The 13,013-nt window shown below is 40.4% G+C and overlaps 1 long non-coding RNA gene across 1 annotated transcript in view; it reads right to left on the bottom strand.

The window, feature by feature from the left end:
* The window catches only part of LOC123521752, a 55,320-nt gene that overhangs the window by 6,230 nt on the left and 36,077 nt on the right, over positions 1 to 13,013 (bottom strand). The window contains exon 2 of the long non-coding RNA XR_006680104.1: positions 7,500 to 7,595. This is a non-coding gene — a long non-coding RNA (uncharacterized LOC123521752). The remainder of the gene's footprint in view (positions 1 to 7,499; positions 7,596 to 13,013) is intronic.

Here is a 13,013-nt window from a genome sequence, read left to right on the forward strand (position 1 = left end):
ACTTCCTCTTTGTTACATTCCCCTTGATCATGCCCTACCAGGCCTCCCACACCCACCTCACCACCAATTTGGATCACTTGTTGTTCCCTATTTATTTTAACCAATATGTGCACATGTATCATATTTCAAATGAGATTGATGTGAAATCAAATTGAAAAAATATATGGTTAATGTGTTAGTCTGGTTAGACTAGATAAAAAAATCCATGGACACACATACCCTGCTTCCCAGAAAATAAGACAGCGTCTTATATTAATTTTTGCTCCCAAAGATGCATTAGGTCTTATTTTTAGGGAATGTTTTATTTTTCCATAAAGAAGAATACGGTACACATTTATAGTTCAACAACAAAAAAGGAAATTTATTACCTGTATATGGTATGGTAGTAGTTGTCATCACAAACCAGCATAACCAGACAAACTGAATCCAACAGTATCAAGAATTTCTTGTTACTACCATTATTTCCATGTACAACAATGTATGGTCCATTTACTCATTTATTCAATGACAGTCATGTCATCATCTTCTGGAACATCATCATAACAACTCAAACCCTGAATTTCCTGGTGAATTTCTTGTGGCTCCATTTCTTTCAGAATCAGTGGACGAAATATCTCATGTTTAGCAATAGCACAGTCCTTAAATGAGTACTTCTTGTCAAGGTAGCCTGCTCATAGTGCATTTGCAATGCAACTGTCAGTAATTTTCTCCCATGAATTCTTCACCCAAGTCACAACCTCTTGCAGTTTAGGTTTCACAAAGTTTCCATGCTGATTTCTCTCCATTCTATTTTTAATGTAGTCATTAATTTCCAGGCACAAATTGTCCTTGAATGGCTTGTTTATTGCAATATCAAGAGTCTGGAGATCATTCCAGGCCGTCATTCCTGCGGGAATCATGATTTGTTCTATTTTTCTTTCGTGAAGAAATGTCTTCATGTCTTTAGTGCAGTGAGTGCTGGCTGCATCCCAGGCTGGCACACCTCTTGGGCTCCCTCGCATAACAAGCGGCAGCATTAAATTGACCCACTTCCTTATAACTGCTTGTGTGGCCCAGGCTTTTTCAGCTTCAAGAATAAAAATCCCCAAAACACGTTCAATCTTTTCCTTCTTGCCCTTAGAAATAATTAAAGGTGGGATTTTAGTGCCATCCAGACGAATTGCCAAAATACAGGAAATGGGTGCACTTTCTTAAGCAATGGAAGGAATGTACACCTAGGAGGCACCCCACTGTTCAATTGGCCCATAAACACTGCAATTTCATCCATAGCAATCATGTTGGAAAGATTGTATTTAGAGAAGTCAACATCATCAATAAAGGACTTGAATAAAAGTGCTCGCTTAATAACTTGAGCATCTTCCAGCCTAAACAATGTGGATCTTCCTAAAGGCAGTTCATTCGCTGTAGGAAATTATCCAGCCAGTGTTGTGATGCTTTGAAGTCTTTGGGGGCTATGTCCAACTGTGGTGTCATTGAAAAGGCAAATTCTTGAATCTGAGCCCTATTCTCAACCAAAGCCTCTGCTCTCCTGTTAACAACCCATTCACAGATCAGGCCTTCCAGCTCAGAAAATAATGGTTGCCAACCTGATCCACACTTGTGCTTTTTAGTAATTCCCTTGTCCACTTGTTCAATGAGGTTACCATACTTTGCTCGCCATTTTCAGACCAATTGGATACTCAACATCTTCTCTTTGCAGAAAGCCGTAAGATTTTGGTCCCAAGAGTCTTCCACGATTCCTTTCTTGTACTCCATGGAGTAGCCTTTTTTTTTTGCTCATGTCTAGGGGTAAAAATTAAAAAATGACACTGGGGTATCAGGGTGAGGGGAGGGGAATCAGTTAAAGTGACACAGGAGGATCAAAGGGGGGAATCAAAATGACACAGGAGAATCAGGGAGTGGGGGGTTACCATTTTGTAACCCCTTCTGATCCTCCTGTGTCATTTTAATTGATACCTCAGCCATTTTAAGTGACCCCCTTCCCCACACCCCTGTGCCAATGGACACCTTCACCAGCCATCCTCCCCAACTCTTTTCTCAGACATCTCCCCGCTACCTCAGTTACCCGTGTGTCCACACAATGTGCCCGACTCCAGCCCCGCGCAACTCACTGTCTAACTGTGAGTCAGCCAGACTTCGTCAGGGCAGAGTGAGCAGCAGGCAGCAGCTTATCCGGGGCGGCGGCGTGGGCTCTCTGATTAAAAGACCTCGCACTTTCTGTCCGTTCAGGCTGTGCTGCGGCCAACAGTGAGCTGCGTGGCGGTGACCGCGGGTATAGTTCAGAGTCACGGTAGCTTCAGGGGGCCTTATTATCGGGTGTCTTATTTTGGGGGAGGTCTTATTTTCAGTGGGATGCCTTTTATTTCAGTGAGAGGCAAAACTGTAAGTAGGTCTTATTTCCGGGGGATGTCTTAATTTCGGGGAAGCATGGTGTATATATATAAGGGAAAGGTTTATATGCAAGAGCAGTTGAACATTGAGAGACCAGCCCAGCCCAGTCCAGCCCAAGTCCATAAGTCTGATATTAGCCCATATTTCCAATATCAATCTATAAAGTCCTCTTCAGACTCACGAAACACATGCAATGACGCCAAATGCAGAATATCACAGGCCATTGTGTAGAGAGTTTTTGGATCCAGTACCAATGGAAACCTATCTAAATCCTTATCTTAACTATTCTATTTTTATGAAAATATGGGACTAGGTCTCTGAAGGCATCAAAACAGATCCATGTTTTCAGTCAGTCAATTTGACCTTCTATCAGCCATTTTCCTTAAGCAGCACGGTTTCTGAGACATTCAAACGGCAATTTCTACCTCTGAGCTCAAAGTATACATTAATCACATTCATTTTTGCCATTTCACACAGGAATAACTAAAAACAACAACCAAACAAAATAGTCAAAGCTTTAACTTCCCATATTCTTTATATAAAATAACTGAGTAAACTGCAAGGATATATTTGACTTCTGGCGAGCCAAAGAAGAAACACTACTATGAGTCAGAAGTCAAACAAACATATACTTTGCATTTTTATTTGTTTCTCCAGTACCCCTCCCCCACACCAAGGTACCATAATGTGTTAGTCTTGGTAGACTAGAGAAACACATCCATGGACACACATATGTATACAAGGGAAAGGTTCATATACAAGAGCAACCAAACATGGAGAGAACATCCCAGCCCAGTCCAGATCAAGTCCACAAGTCCGATACTAGCCCATACTTCCGATATCAATCTATAAATTCCTCTTCACACTCACGAAACACATACAATGACGCCAAATGCAGATCACAGGCCAGTGGGTAGAAAGTCCTTGGATCCAGTGGCATTGGAAACATCTCAGCGCTGGCAGGTGTCTCTCTGTGGCTTCTCCGGCTTCCGAGGTCTGGTTGCATCCATGTGGCTTTTCTTCTGCAATGTCTGTTGTTGTTTTTTTTTAATATGGCTTTTATTATGTTGAGGATTTTTGCTTGTATTCCTATTTTGTTGAGTACTTTAATCAAAAATGGGTGTTAGATATTGTCAAATGTCTTTTCTGCATCTATTTCCATGATCATGTGGCTTTTATTTTTTGCCTTATTTATGTGATGAGTTACATTGATTGCTTTTTGAATGCTGAACAATCTCTACATCCCTGGTATGAATCCCATTTGGCCATGGTGAATTACTTTTTGTTATGATGTTTATTCTATGGGCTCAAATCTTGTTGAAGGTATTAGTGTCTATGTTTATAAAGGATCTTGATTTATAATTTTCTCTCTTTGTTGTCTTTGCTTGGTTTGGGGGTTTAGTGTTATGCTGGATTCATTGAATGAGTTTGGGTGTTTGTTGTCTTTTTCAATGTTCTGGAATAGCCTGTGTAGTATTGGTGCCAGATCTTTTCCAAACATTTGGTAGAATTCTCCTTTGAAATCGTCTGTTCCTGGACTTTTCTTGATGGGAAATTTCTTAATGACTTGCTCTATTCCTTTTTTTGTTAGGGATTTGCTGAGGTTTGCAGCATTTGTCTGCATTAATTTGAATGGATGATGTATATCTAGGTATCTGTCTATTTCTTCAAAAGCATCCATTTTTTAATACAGTTGGTATTTGTGAGGAATTGTTTTTTATGTCGGTTTCAGGTTTGTATATTGTTGTTGTTGTATATTGTTTTATTGTAGTATTTAAGTGAGTATTTCTTTGTAGTGTTGACCTTGTTTTAAGTGAATTGCTTTAATTCTCCTTTTCTGGGAATACATTAATTCCGCCATCATATTTAAGTGATAGTCTTCGTTAGTCTGGGTAGACTAGAGAAACAAAGTCATAGACATTCATATATATATAAGAAAGAGGTTTATTTACAAGAGCAATCGAATATTGGGAAAATGTCCCAGCCCTTTCCATATCAAGTCCATAAGTCCAATATTAGCCCATATGTCTGATACCAATCTATAAAGTCCTCTTGAGACTCACAAAATACATGCAATGATGCTGAATGCAGGAGGATCATGGCCAGTTGTTTGGAAGTCTTGTGGGTCCAGTGGCATTGTAAGCATCTCAGTGCTGGCAGGGGTTTCTATGTGGCTTCTCTGAATCCAGAGATCTTGTTGCATCAGGGTAGGTCCATGTGGCTTCTCCAGATCCCAAGGGGTAGTGCGATGTGTCTTGTCAGTAGAGCATCTCTCAGGGACTGAGCAGAGAGAGAGAAGTGTCTCTCGCCTCCAAGGAGGAAAATACAGCAGTTCCCAGAATTCTCAGGAGAAGGCCACACCCACACAGAGGCCTCATTAGTTACATCTTGATCGCCAGGCCAGACTATACCCCTTCACTTGTATTCCTCTCAAATTGACACCAGATTATGTAACTACCACATAGTCCTTTTGATTTCTTCATACCCTCTTGTAGATACTATCGTTCTCTTTACACAATTTAATAGCTGTCTGCATGCTAACCTATTGCTTTAAATTATCTCCCCACCCCCACAAACCCCACCTGAGTAATCATCAAAGGAGGTTTCTTTAGGTATATAAACCTTTCTCTTTGTTTTTCCCTTAAAATTTGATCCCAGACAATATTTGTCCTGTTGCAATTAACTAACCATTCAACAATGTTTTCCAAGGCCATCCATGCCATGAGGTGTATCACCGTTTCATTATTACTCTTTAGAGGTGCGTAGTATTCCATTATTATTCAAGTCTTCCAATGAAGGGCATTTAGTTTGTTTCCATTTCCTCACTATTGTGAACATGGCTGCAGTCAAAATGGTTGTGCATACAGCTGTCTGCTCTTTGACTCTACTTTATTTAGGGGATATATCTAGCAAAGAGCTAAATGGGCCATATGGTATTTCAGTTTTCAGTTGTTTGTGAGAAAGTACCATATCACTTTCCACAGTCATTGCACATTTTTACAGTCCAAACAGCAGTGTATCTCTCCATACCTTCTCCAACATGTGTTATTTTCTGTTTCTGTGAACATTGCTTTCAATGCCAATGCAAGATAGTATCTCACTGGTGTTTTGATTTGCATCTTTCAGTTGGCTAGTGCTCAGAAGCATTTCTTCATATGTTTGTTGGTTATCTGGACAATCATATCACATTTTTATTAACAACTGTAATTTACTTGAGATTTCCATTTTATTTTCTTGATCCATCTGCCAGATATTTCTCATGTAATAGATCTCATCTATCCTAAATTATTAGAGCCAACATTTTTTGCTCTGTTCTTTCATATCTGCTTTCAATTTCATGAAGTTCTACTCTCATTTTTATCATTTTTCCTGTACCATAGTAGGAAAACACAATGTTTTATTGTGTATAAAATAACTCTACAGTCTTCATCTAGCATCTATCTTTAATTAACAATTGCTATTTTTAAATGAAATTGATAAGCTCCAAAACACTGGTTTGCTTATAAAACATCTGAAACTTGTCATTGTTGGGGATTTTAACCAATACCATTACACCCATTAACCTATATGTTCAGAGAAAAGATGTTTCAGGAACAGGAAACTGCACCACTGAAGGAAACATATTTCTGTTGTTAATATACATGAACTTAATTTATGAGAGTAACATTCAATGTAGAAAGGACATGACTTTGAAATAAGATATTACTCCATTCAAATCCTAGCTCTTTCACTTACTGTTCATATGATATTAGGCAAACACTTAATCTCTCTGCGTCCCATTTCCTTCATTTGGTAGACACAAGAGTTGTTTGCCAAGTATTTCCATTTATATCTTGGGCGAGGCACCTGAGAAGAATCCACTTCTTGACCACTTTGGTTTGGGCAGGCCCACGCATGTGAGTTGTGGGTGGTACATGCTATTTCTGGGATAAAATACATTTTTTGATTGGATACCTTCCTGGTCCTCTTCCTCTCTGTGACAGTGAATGACAGTCTTCAAGAATGGGACTATTCTGTCTGTTTGGGTCTCCGAGTCATTCCAATGTGTATAGCCAGATCTTAGTATCCACCATCCTGTAAGGGGCTTGTATCTTTCATGGCTACAGTTTATCCCCAGTCTGTACTGTCCCTTAAGTCTCATATTAAAATTAAAATAATACCCTCTACCGATGATTTCACATTTCAATAAGGTAACCCATGATTAACACATCAACTTGGAGATATCATACATATGCTCCATTAAACATACTCTTGGCTAATGGATTCTGAATTATAGCAAGAAACCCATATTACAATATCGAATAACTTCATACAGTTTCTAAGGCTATAATTCTTATAAGTCCTGCGCGCTAACCGATTGCGCCACTGGAGCACCCTAAGGCTATAATTCCTATAAAGCACACTAGCACATCTTTCTCCCGTGGAGGAGCTGGTGGATTCAAAACACCAATCATTCAGTAAACAGAGAATAGCTTAACCACTAAACCACCAGGAGTCATCTTACATTTAATAGGGATCTCAAATCGCAATCATAATTATTAAAAATCATAACTCATACTATCAAATAAGTGTGGAATATTTTGGTAGAATAGGAAGCACTGATTCTACTCGTCCTGAAAAGGATATTATATGTGACTTTCAATGTTGTTGTGAGGTGTCAGAGTCAGTTCTTTCCATGGTGAGCACTTTCTTTTTGCTATAGACAACACTTCACAATTAGTTTCATTTGTGTAGTTATTTTTTACTATCATGATATTAAAACACATAAACTGCAGATACCTTAAGAATTAAAACGTGAAATATTAAAGCAGGAAGGAGATGGAAATGAGTTCATGAGCAAAAAGTAAATTCTTAATGACAAAGGAAGAGGTTGAAATTATTAGGAAAAAATGTATTTACATTGAGGTAAGTAAACAAAGGTACAAAGTAGTGGAGATACAACATGAATAGTTTCCTAAATTATTTCTTGAAGAACACTAGTATTTTAAATAACTTCTGAAAAAACATTCCATTTCTGTTAACACTGGGGAAACTATCCAATGCTTTTAGATTCATATTGCATAGTAGAATACTGTGCAAAAACTTCTACAATTCAGAAATCCACTTACCTTCTGTTCTGTAGGGATTGCATTTCTGTACCACAGAGTACATTTTGGTTGTTTTTGCATCTCAGATATAGTTTTTGAAGAACAAGCCTGGAAATGCTGAAAGGTGATAAAAAGAAGGTGGATTATTAACTTACATATAGTATAAAATATCACAAGTGACAATATTCTTTAATCATCTGTCAAATAATATTTTAAGCCGCATACATGTAAGCCCATATTTACGCAACCCTTTCTTGCAGTACCATTTTCACAATGTTGTAAATAAGATAATCACTGTCATTTTACTTAATATTTTTCTTAAATGCATTAGCATTTTCCACTTAAAGGCAAGGAAAGGAGGAGATTTTAAAAAATTTACGAAGCCAGGCTTTGAAAATCATGGGGGTAAATAAAATCAAATTGTACCTGGCTTTTGACTGTTTAAAGCCATTTGTAGATTTTAAGACCCCCAAAAATATTATGGTGCCACTTTCAAAGGTATTTTGTGGGCCTATGGACATCAAATTACTTTAAATGACAAATAAACTTAATGTGTTAGTCTGGGTTGACTAGAGCAACAAATCCAGACACTCTCATATGTGTGTGAGAAACTGCTTTAGATAAAAGAGCAATTGTATATTGAGAAAAAAGCCCAGCCCAGTCCAGATCAAGACCGTAAGTCTGATATTAGTCCACAATTCCAATACCAATCCATAATGTTCTCTTCAGACTTGTACAACACATGCAATGATACCAAATACAGGAAGATCACAGGCCAGTGGGTTGGAAGTCTTGTGGATCAAGTGGTATTGAAAGCATCTCAGTGCTGGTAGGGGTCTCCACAAGGCTCCTCCAGCTCCAGAGCTCTGGTTTCATCAGCATAGCTCGATGTGTCTTGTCAGCAGGAAGATGAAACAGAGAGAGTGTGTCTGGCCTCCAGTGAGCTATTTAGCTCCATCACACCTCCAAATGAGGTTATCAAACTGTGACCTGGTTAACAGGCTAGACGCTACTCCTTTGCAAGTTGACAGGAGATTATGTAACTGTCGAATTCAGAATCTGCATATGTTGGATAATTGAACACTTTTATTGAAATTATGAATTCTTTTTTTTCTAAGATCATTTTATTGGGGGCTCTTATAGCTCTTATAACAATCCATACATCAATTGTATCAAGCAGGTTTTTACATGTTGTCATCATTATTTTCTAAATATTTACTTTTTATTTGAGCCCTTGGTATCAGCTCCTCTTTTTCACTCCCTTCCCCCCTCCTGCCCCTCATGACCCTTTGATAAATTATAAATTATTATTTTCATATCTTACACTGACTGCTGTCTCCCTTCACACATATTTCTATTGTTCATCTCCCTGGGGGCGGGTGTTAAGTTTTGATCATTGTGATTGGTTCCCATTCCTCCCCTTCTCTCCTCACCTTCCCTCTACCCTCCTGGTATCTCTACTCCAATTTCTATTCCTGAGGGATTTAACTGACCTGGATTCCATGTATCATGAGCTCTTATCTGTACCAGCATACATACTCTGGTCTAACCCAAAGTCAAAGGCAGGGCTGGGATCATGATAGTGAGGAGTGAAGAAGCCTCATGGAACCAGAGAAATATTGTGTGTTTCATTGGTGCTATAGTGAGCCCTAATTGATTCATCGTTCCATGTTATACTTCTTTGAGGGTATGTCCTATTGTCTACAGATGGCTTTGGGGTCTCCACTCCAATCTCCTTTCATTCTCAACAATAAGATTTTTTGTTTGTTTGTTTCTTTGTTTTGACTCTTCTGATACCTGTTACCTGATTTCATTGAAACTTCATGATCACACAGGCTGGTGTGCTTCTTCAATGTGGGCGTGTTACTTCCCTGCTAGATGGCTGCTTGTTTAACGTCAAGCCTTTAAGACCCCAGACGCTGTATCTTTTGATAGCCGGGCACCATCTACTTTCTTCAGCACATTTCTTTGTGCGCCATTGTGTCTTCAGCGATCATGCCAGGTGGGTGAACATGACAGAATTCAGGCTGTTAGAACAGGTGTTCTTGCTTTGGGGGAGGGCTTGGGTAGGGACCCAAATTGCATCCACTAACTCAATGTTTTGCCATACACACACACACACACACACACACACACACACACACACACATTTGAATGACCATGCCATAAATCTGGAGAGCAACAAAAGGACAACCAGAAAAACAAGGCAAACAATTGGAGGATGAATAACAATCATCTGTGACATGATGGGTACTGGTCTGGGTTAGAGAGGAGTTAGGAAGTTTCTAGAAACTAATGAGAATGAGAATATAATGAACCAAAATTTCTGGGATACAGCAAAAGCAGTTATCCAGGGAGTTTAATAGCAATTAATGCATATATGAATAAGAAAGAATTATCACTGATATGCTATCACAAAACCTCCAGCAATTAGAAAAGAGTTGGTAGAACAACCCTTCCAAAAGCAAAAGAAATAATAAGAATCATGCCCCCCCTCCCCCGCCCAAAAAAAAGAATCATGGCAAAGTTAAAGGAGTAGAAAGACAAAAGACAATAGAAAAAAAAAACAACGTGGTCAAAAGCTGGTTCTTTGAAAGAATCAACAGCATCGACAACCTAATGGAAAACCTAACCAAGGAAAGACAGGAGCAAGCAAACAGCAATAGCCAGGATGAGGGATGAAATGGGAAATCACAACAGACCCCAAGGGCATTAAAAGAATAATCACTAAAAAACTGTGGTGCATACTTACAATGGAATATTATGCATCCCTAAAAAGCAGTGATGAGCACATGAAGCATGTCATCACATGGGAAGGACTGGAGGAAATTCTGCAAAGTGAAGTAAGCCAAGCACAAAAAGCCAAGTATAACATAAGTCCACTGAGGTAAGCTTATAAAACATGCAAAAGGGGCATAGGGAAAAGGCTACTGTATACAAACATTCCTGGGGTGAGGTCCAGGTAGTATGGCAGGAGCCAGACTAAATCCAGGGATACATATGGTAGCCAACTAAAAAGGAGAAAAAAGAGAGAGAGAAATGGGTAGCAGGGGAACAAGGCACTAACCCACCCAAGGGTAGGATATTGTTTATATCTCCATAGGGAAAGAGGGACCAGACTTCAACCTGGTGCTCCAAGTCGTAAATGCAACATACCAGCATGAACCAGGGAACCAGTAGAGAAATCTGAAGGCCCAGCCCCAATCCCAACTACATGAAAAACCTCCTCTCACTCCAGAAGAATTTACTTCAAAGGACAGAACTGAAGCTCCAGCTCACGTAGAGGGACATGTCTGATCAGAGCATATGGGAGCAAATGAAGTGTGAGAAGAGAGTGGAGCACATCCTGGCCCACCAAGCCTTGAGGACGATATCCCCGGTCAGAGCAGCCAATGCACAGTGAGGACCATAAGGCTGGCCCCACTACAAGACACGATATCCCTCACTGACCCATAACCCTATAGGGGACAACACTGGAGACACAGTGTGGGAATTGCACCCGATCAGACCCAACTACACCGAGGAAAAACACTAAGGGATTGCAACAGAACAACAAGGGGAGCAGACCAAGGAAGTCCCGAGGGAGTAAAAAAAATTGATTTTGGGGCCAGGGTGTGGCATCCCATCAGGCTCAACCAGAAAACACTTCTAAAGGTCAAATAACAGACCTTGAACCATTTACAGGCTTTTTCTGTTTCATTGTTTTTTGTTGTTGTTTTGTTTTGCTCTGTCTTGTTTTTTGTGCATATTATTATCTCTGCAGGTCTAGCTAGATAAGATAGGCTGGACAAGCAATCTGGAGGAGAAAACAATGGAATCAATGGTTCCAGTGGAATATGAGAGGGCGGGGGGGGAAGAAGTGGTGTTAACAAACCCAGGCACAAGGGAACAAATGATACAAAATCAGTGGCAAGGAGGGTGTAAGAGGCCTGGTAGGGATTGATCAAGGGCAATGTAACCAAGAGGAATTACTGAAAACCAAATGAAGGCTGAGCAAGAAGAAAGTAAAAGGAACTAGAAGAAAGAACTAGGAGGCAAAGGACATTGATAGAGGTCTAAATACAGGTATGTACATATGTAAATATATTTATATATGATAATAGAGAAATAGATCTATGTGCATATATTTATAGGTTTAGGATAAAGGTAGCAGGTGGAAATTGAGCCTCCACTCAAGTACTCCCTCAATGCAAGAATGCTTTGTTCTATTAAACTAGCATTCCATGATGCTCACCTTCCTGACACAATTGCTGAAGACAAAGCGGGTAAATAAGAAAGCTGATGGTGCCTGGTATCAAAAGATATAGCATCTGGAGTCTTATAGGCTTGAAGATAAACAAGCAGACATCTAGCTGAGAAGCAACAAAGCCCACATGGAAAAAGCACACCAGGTGTCAAATGGATCAGGTATCAGGCATCAAAGAACAAAACAGCATATCATCGTGTGCTCACCTTCCCGATATTATCGCTGAAGACAAATGGGTGCTTAAGCAAATGCGGTGAAAAAAGATGATGGTGCCCGGCTATAAAAAGATATAGTGTCCTGCCCCTCTGCCCCAGAAGAATTTGTTTCAGAGGATGGCACTGAATCTGCAGCTTCAGGAGAGGGACATGTCTGATCGGAGCACATGGGAGCAGATGAAGGGGGAGGAGGAGAAAGTGGAGCACATCCTGGCCCACCAGGCCTTGAGGACAATGTTCCCGCTCAGAGCAGTCAGTCCACACAGAGGACCATATGGCCGGTCCCACTATGAGACATGATGTCCCTCACTGACCCATAGCCTTACAGGAGACAACACTGGAGAAGATGAAGGGGGAGGAGAGAGTGGAGCACATCCTGGCCCACCAGGCCTTGAGGACAATGTTCCCGCTCAGAGCAGCCAGTCCACACAGAGGACCATATGGCCGGTCCCACTATGAGACATGATGTCCCTCACTGACCCATAGCCTTACAGGAGACAACACTGGAGACACATTGTGGGAATTGCGCCCGAACTGATCCTGCCACACCGAGGCAAAACATTAAGGGGGTGCTACAGAACAGCAAGGGAATGGAATGGCGAGGTCCCCAGGGAATGCCGAAGGTGGACTTTGGGGTCAGAGTTTGGTACCCCAAGAGACTGGACTGGAAAACACTCCTAAAGGCCAACAAACAGTCCTTGAACTAACTACAAAATTTTCTTTCTTGTTTGTGTTTTGTTTTGTTTTTTTGTCATTGGTTTGTTGTTGTTGTTGTTCTGTTTTATAGTATTGCTCGGCTTTGCTCTGTTTTGTTTTTGTGCATGTTATTATCTCCACAGGCCAGTCTAGATGATAGGCTGTCATCATCATAGGCTAGATGAACAATCTGGAGTAGAAAACAATGGGACTGACAGTTCCAGGGGGACCTGGGGAGACAGGGAGGTGGGGGGAAAGGTAGTGGTATTAACAAGCCTAGGGGAGGGAACAACAAGTGATCCAAATCGGTGGTGAGGAGGGTGTAGGAGGCCTGGTAGGGCGTGATCAAGGGTAATGTAACCAAGAGGAATTACTGAA

The sequence above is a fragment of the Echinops telfairi genome, unplaced genomic scaffold (genome assembly GCF_000313985.2).
Source record: "Echinops telfairi isolate 266 unplaced genomic scaffold, ASM31398v2 ScPeMD7_55;HRSCAF=186, whole genome shotgun sequence".
Lineage (NCBI taxonomy): Eukaryota > Metazoa > Chordata > Mammalia > Afrosoricida > Tenrecidae > Echinops > Echinops telfairi.